The following is a 7,233-nucleotide window of genomic DNA, read 5'->3' as shown; positions in this document are numbered from 1 at the left end:
GATCCTTTTTGTCAAGAAAAAGGATGGTTCACTCCGGATGTGCATTGATTACCGGGAGTTGAACTAGTTGACGGTCAAGAACCGTTATCCGTTACCGAGGATCGACGATCTGTTCGATCAGTTGCAGGGGGCGTCTTGGTTCTCCAAGATAGAATTGAGGTTGGGATTTTATCAAATGGGAGTTCGGGATGAAGATATCCAGAAGACGGCATTCAGAACTCGTTATGGGCATTATGAGTTTGTGGTGATGCCTTTTAGGCTCACCAATGCACCGACAACATTCATGGATCTCATGAATAGGGTGTGTAGGCCGGTGCTGGATCGGTCGGTGATCGTGTTCATTGATGATATTTTGGTGTATTCGAGATCTAGAGAGCAGCACGAGGAGCATCTGAGAGAGATTCTCGGAGTATTGAGGTCGGAGTGGCTTTTCGCTAAATTCTCCAAGTGCGATTTTTGGTTACGAGAGGTCCAGTTCTTGGGACACCTTGTTAACTAGGATGGGATATTGGTCGATCCGGCCAAGATTGAGGCGGTTATGAGATGGGAGGTTCCGAGATCACCCACTGAGATCAGAAGTTTTCTAGGATTGGCCGGCTATTATCGGAGATTTATCATGGATTTCTCCAAGATCGTCGTGCCTCTCACCAGGTTGACACAGAAGGGTGTTGCTTATTTATGGGGTCCGGAGCAGCAGACCTCATTTGAGACACTTCGCTCGAGATTGTGCGAAGCCCCGGTGCTAGCCCTCCTAGAAGGGATGGAGGATTTTGTGGTGTATTGTGACGCATCGATATCGGGGTTGGGTGTAGTACTTATGCAGAGGGGGCATGTGATAGCGTATGCATCAAGGCAGCTGAAGCCTCATGAGACAAGGTATCCCACCCACGATTTGGAGTTAGGGGCAGTGGTGTTCGCCCTCAAGATTTGGCATCACTATTTGTATGGGGTTCGGTGTACCATCTACACGGACCACAAGAGTTTGAAGTACTTGATGGACCAGCCCAATCTGAATATGCGCCAGAGGATATGGTTGGACGTGGTAAAGGATTACGATTGTGAGATCCTGTACCACCCAGGCAAAGCTAATGTTGTAGCTGATGCCCTGAGTCGTAGGGTGGAGAGTGCCCCGATTGGAGACATTTGTATGCGACTGACAGTGATGACTCCGATGTTGGACACCATTCGGGAGGCCCAGGAAGAGGCTGTGAGACCAGAGAACCGCAAGAGAGAGCGGGTGATTGGGAAGGTACCTGAGTTCGTTACCGATAGTCGCGGGCTTATGACCTTTCAGGGTCGGATTTGGGTGCCGTATGCAGGCGAGGCACACAGCACTTTGATGGAGGAGGTGCATAGATTGAGATTTTCGATCCATCCCGGGGCCACTAAGATGTATTTGGATCTGAAGAAAGATTATTGGTGGCCCTGTATGAAGAGGGATGTAGCATGGTTTGTTGAGAGGTGCTTAACCTGTCGCAGGGTTAAGGCCGAGAACCAGTGTCCGCATGGCATGTTGCAGCCACTTGAGGTTCCCCAATGGAAGTGGGAACATATTTCTATGGATTTCATCACCAAGTTGCCTAGGAACGCGAGGGGTGTCGACGCAATTTGGGTGATCGCCGACCGGCTGACAAAGAGCGCTCACTTTCTTGCTATCAGTGAGAGCTTTTCTGCTGAGAGGCTGGTAGAGTTGTATGTGAGGGAGGTGGTATCACGACATGGAGTGCCGATCTTGATTGTATCAGATGGGGATGTACGTTTCACTTCCAGTTTCTGGAAGAAGTTCCACGAGGAGTTGGGCACGAGGCTGCATTTCAGTACCTCTTACCACCCTCAGACGGACGAACAGAGTGAGTGGACGATTCAGACGCTCGAAGACATGCTTCGGGCATGTGTGTTGGACTTCGGAGGGAGTTGGGACATGTATCTGCCATTGGCTGAGTTTTCTTATAACAACAGCCACCATTCGAGCATTGGTATGCCTCCATTCGAGTTGTTGTATGGGAGGAGGTGTTGGACTCCCATCTGTTGGGGAGAGGTAGGACAACGATTGATGGGCAACACTGAGATAGTGCTTCAGACGACAGAGCAGATACAACAGGTCAGGTAGAGGTTGTTGACAGCTCAGAATCGCCAAAAGAGTTACACGGATAGGCGATGATCCGAGCTCGAGTTTCAGGTAGGAGACTTCGTACTCTTGAAAGTGTCTCCTTGGAAAGGAGTGATTCGATTCAGGAAGAGGGGCAAGCTGGGGCCCCGGTATATTAGGCCGTTCAGGGTGACCGTGAGTGTGGGCAGGGTAGCTTATCGGTTGGATCTACCCGCGGAATTGAGTCAGATACATGATACCTTCCACGTGTCTCAGCTGAGGAAGTGTATAGCCGACGAGTCAGAAGATCAAGGTTGGATTGGAAGATCACAATCTTGGATCGGAAGATCAAGGTTCTAAGAAACAAGGAGGTACCCCTATTTCAGGTCCAGTGGCAGCATCGGAGGGGGTCCGAGCTGACTTGGGAGCCAGAGTCGGAGATGCGGGAGCAGCATCTGGAGTAGTTTTCGGCATGAGACTTCGAGGGAGAAGTCTGGTTCTAGTGGGGGAGAATTGTAACATCCCGAAATTTAGGTAAAGCTATTTAACCCTTCTCTTTTGTCAAGTTGTCAAGTTTAGCCCTTGAGTGAATTTTGTGGCAAATGAGTACGTTGGGCGTACTAGGGAGTACGATGCGCGTACTCATGCGCTTAATTTGGACGCGGACTCGCCTAGGTATGCCGGGCGTACCTAGGGTTACGCTGGGAGTAGAGGGACCAGATGCAAACCCTAATATTTGGCTTGTGCACTATATAAAGGATGCTAAGGCTTATTCCTCAGCCACCATATCAGAGAGTGAAACCCTAAGAGAGCCTTCCTTCGTCCTTATGCTTGTGTGTGAGTGTTTTGAGCTAAAATTGCCTTGGTGTGTTAGTGAAGAAGAAGAAGGAGAGGAGCTTGTGGAGGCTAGGGCGTGAAGTGCAAGTTTGGATCTGAGATCTTCAGAGTAAGAAGCTTCATCAAGTGGTATAAAGCTCAAAAATTTCCTCTCTATCTTGGTTTGATGTTGCATGGACCATTTCTAGGGTTAAAAGACCCAAAAGTGGAGACTTTATGAGTGTAAGGGACTCCATGGACCTAGATTTGTCCCATTTCAGTGATTTTTGTACTATAGATCCATAAAGATCCCAACTTGGTTGTTGTTATGGGGTCATGCTTGAGTTATGAGCTTTTCTAGGGTTGGAAATGGAATGTTATGGGTGTTAGTGACTTGTCCAGCCATGCAAAGGCTTAAAGTCACCAACTTTATGGATTAGGAGGCTTAGAAATGGTCAGATCTAGAAGTTGGACATGTGTCTTAACTGTTTAAGACCCCAAGAGCGAAGGAGTCTGAAACTGGGAGTTACGCGGGGCGTAATCCCAGTACGCACGACGTAGGGGGTCACGTTCCCCGTTTTTGTGAGGTCACCGGGTACGCCCAACGTACAGGTTTGGTAGGCGCAACGTAACCCGGAGAGTTGACTTTTGTTGACTTTTAGGGTTTGGTCAACTTTAGGGTCTTTGAGCCTTGAGAGGGGTAAAATGGTCTTTTACCCTTATGAGAATGCTAAGAGAGGGATCTAGTCTAGCCTTGAGAGTTGTGTTGATCAGTGTGCTTATTCCATGTGATTAGGCGGAGGCTAGACCGGGATTTACCGTGTTCGAGATTACCGAGTCACCCGAGGTGAGTCTTCTCACTATACTGTACCTGGAAGGGTACCTATGTGTGACCGGAAGGTCTTATATGCTATGAGATATATGTGCTATATGCTGATATGTGATGGTATGTGTTATGTATGCTATGTATGATAAGGACCGGAATGTCAAGATGATATGGCCTGGAAGGTCGAGAGAACATGGACCGGAAGGTCAGGAGGTTACGAACCGGAAGGTTGATACGGGTAGGGCCGGAAGGTCTACCGGGATTTTGGACAGAAGTCCCCTGAGACACTCGGACCAGAGGGTCCCACAGAGTCATCGCCTGGAAAGGCGTATGTGTTGTATGTGATATTTTGGGGAACTCACTAAGCATTCATGCTTACAGTTGTTGTGCTATGTGTTTCAGGTACTAGCGAGGACCGTGGGAAGGCACCGGCATGATCCGTACACACTGAGAGGATTTATGTAGTTGAGATCTTGGGATTTGTTTATGGTGATAACATGTGATACATTGGATTATTTTGATATTTTATGAATGAAAGTATGATTTAAAAATGAAAAATTGTTTTGAAAATTTACGTTGTTACAATGACTCTTCACATTTCATAGGCCCTTTGGACTAAGCCTTCATGGACTCTTATATAGGTTTAGTCCATCCCTAATCAACATGGATCATTAGCATAAACTATAAGTATCACTGATTTACCTAATCAGTCCCCGTAAATTTAATTAGTCTCTTTTGATCACTAAATTAATTCTTGATCAATACCAATTAAATAATTTGATTTCTCAATTAATATATTATTCATATAATATATTAATAAATCACAATTAACCTCCTTCTCAAATGTCCGTCCTATCAAATTGCTCTGTTGAAGGCAACCCAAAATGACCATGCTACTATTGGGTCAAGTACATAGTAATTATAGTTATGGGCTTAGACACCTAATCCAACAAATTGTTATGCTTGTATTGGATGATGAAAATACTGCTCGTAGGGAACAATGTCTCCAATTTGCAAATTGTAATGTTTGGGAATTGTCTTGCTATAATGGACATAAGGGAGAGAGCACTCGTACTTCTTTACGAATCTAAATGTTTAGATCATATAATTTAATAAAACATATTCAAATACGTATATTAATGGCATGTTTAAATATTTCAACATTAGATATTCTATATATGGAAATAGCATAGTAAAAGACTGAATAGATATTAAATCCTTATATAAGATATAATGAGACGAGTCTCATATGCTTCGAATATAGGATTGATTAATTATGCTATAATATTCACTTATTCTAATTCTTCAAATGCTCTAAGAGTTGTGTAGAAAAGGACTAGAATGTTAAGTGGCTGGAGTTGTTAAAGAAACTGTCAAGAACATTATGAGGTTTACTAAAGATTGGTTGCTTATGGACAGTTGGAAGTATGGTATTGTTTTGGAAGGACCATAGTGACACGTCTTGTATTGAGATGAATCTTGGTCATAATTGATGGTTATATGGGAATATGGAAATTAATCCATAACGTGAGATGGGTATATGGAAAGGGTTCCATAATAAGAATTGGTTATAATATTACATGTGAGTTGGAAACTTTAATGAACGACAAGTTTTCAAGGAGTGTACCTTGAGTTTAAGACTTCATAACCATGGAATTATGTCTAGTAACAAGTTCCAGTGGGACATGTTGTAATATCAAAGGCTCGGTTTATGTGACTTTGGAACCTCGACATCACAAAAAGATAATGCATCTAAAGATGAAATTCCACCATATCTTAGATTGTGATAAGAATTTGCAATTGTGAAATGAGCATCATTGGAGTAATGTCCAGTCGATTTGTTCAAAAAGGAAGGACCATCAAGAGGCATAGTATGCATGTTCATAACATGGCATGACTGATATTATGTAATTCAATTGGTTAGTTCATTACTTGAAACAATATACAATGAACGAATTCATAATTGTTACAGTGATTAAATTATAGAGTTGATTGTAGATTTTCGAAGGAGGTTAAGACATTGCAAGTAGAATCGATGCAATATTCATGGGTATGTTGAAACTAGAGATTTTAAGTATCAGATAAACCCACGCTTAGAGATTATTTCATGGATCTAGTAATAAGTAATTTCTAAAACGACAATATTCACTATTCTTCAAACGGAGACACATAAGTTGTAATTTACAAGTCGTTTATGCATTGGTATTGTGAAAATGCATCAGTACCATGACGTCATAAAACATATGATCATATATGATTTGGTGAGTAAACTTACAGTTACACAATCAAAGTTTATTCATTCCTTTTTCCTTATCAGGAAAATGATATCTATGGCCCCCCTAGTGATTTGAGTTGATCTATGAAAAACTAGGTTCCGGGTCCAGACAAAATTGATGTGTTCAATTTTGTAGTCTAAATTGATCACAATTTGGGAAATTGGGAAACAGAATAAATGAACATGAGGTTGATCATTTAATTCATGACACTGTTCATACGATGTCATGAATAACGAAGGAATAGTTGATAAGTTATCTTAGAGCCAGTGAATGATTTTGTAACAATCATAAAAATCATGATAAATTTAAACTTTTTTAAAACCGACCAATTTCAAAAATTGTTCATAAACATAGTTTTGAAAACATGTTCAACATTAGAGTCTCCCAAAATCATACGTCAAAACATGAGGATGTGTACGGTCATGCCTTCGCCTTCTCGTGATCATCCGAAGTTCCTAAAACATAACCCAAAACTCTAAGCCAGCTCTTAGTGAGATACCCCAAAGTACCAACACATAACATAAGCATAAATACATACATCATGCATATAGAGCCTTCAACATGACTGGAACACCCTACCGGCCTACAATCTATCTGGTACACTCACAAAACCTGCAACATGACTGGTACGCCTCATCGGGACTTTAGCCTATCTAGAACGTTCTTCGGGACTTCGGCCTGGCTAATACGCCTCACCACCCTACAGTATATCTGGTACGTCCTGGTTCTCTTGGCCTTCAGTCTAAACTGGTCCACCTCAACCCAACCACACATAAATCATGTCGACAATATATAACATATAAGCATACATATAACAAGTCAACAGAAAATCAGACAGATCTTACAAATCACTAACCATGTTGACCATCCTTATAAGTGTATTAGGGTTATTCTAGCTATGGTAATGTACACCAGTCCACATCTCGTGAGGTGTTTTGGAAACCTTTTTGGTAGGGACTAGATTAAGAATATGGGCGGCAGTCTCTAAGGCATACCCCCAAAATGAGATTGGTAGCGAAGCTCGACTCATCATGGAACGAACCATATACAACAAGGTTCGATTACACCTCTCAGCCACACCATTAAGTTGTGGTGTCCTGGGAGGTGTCAATTGTGAGACAATCCCACATTCCTTAAGATAGTCAAGGAACTCTATACTAAGATACTCACCACCTCGATCGGATCAAAGAATCTTAATGTTCCTGCCCAACTGATTCTCCACTTCC

This window comes from Lactuca serriola, chromosome 9 (assembly GCF_051521515.1).
Source record: "Lactuca serriola cultivar US96UC23 chromosome 9, Lser_US96UC23_V15, whole genome shotgun sequence".
Taxonomy (NCBI): Eukaryota; Viridiplantae; Streptophyta; class Magnoliopsida; order Asterales; family Asteraceae; genus Lactuca; species Lactuca serriola.
This window is presented reverse-complemented; position numbering follows the sequence as displayed.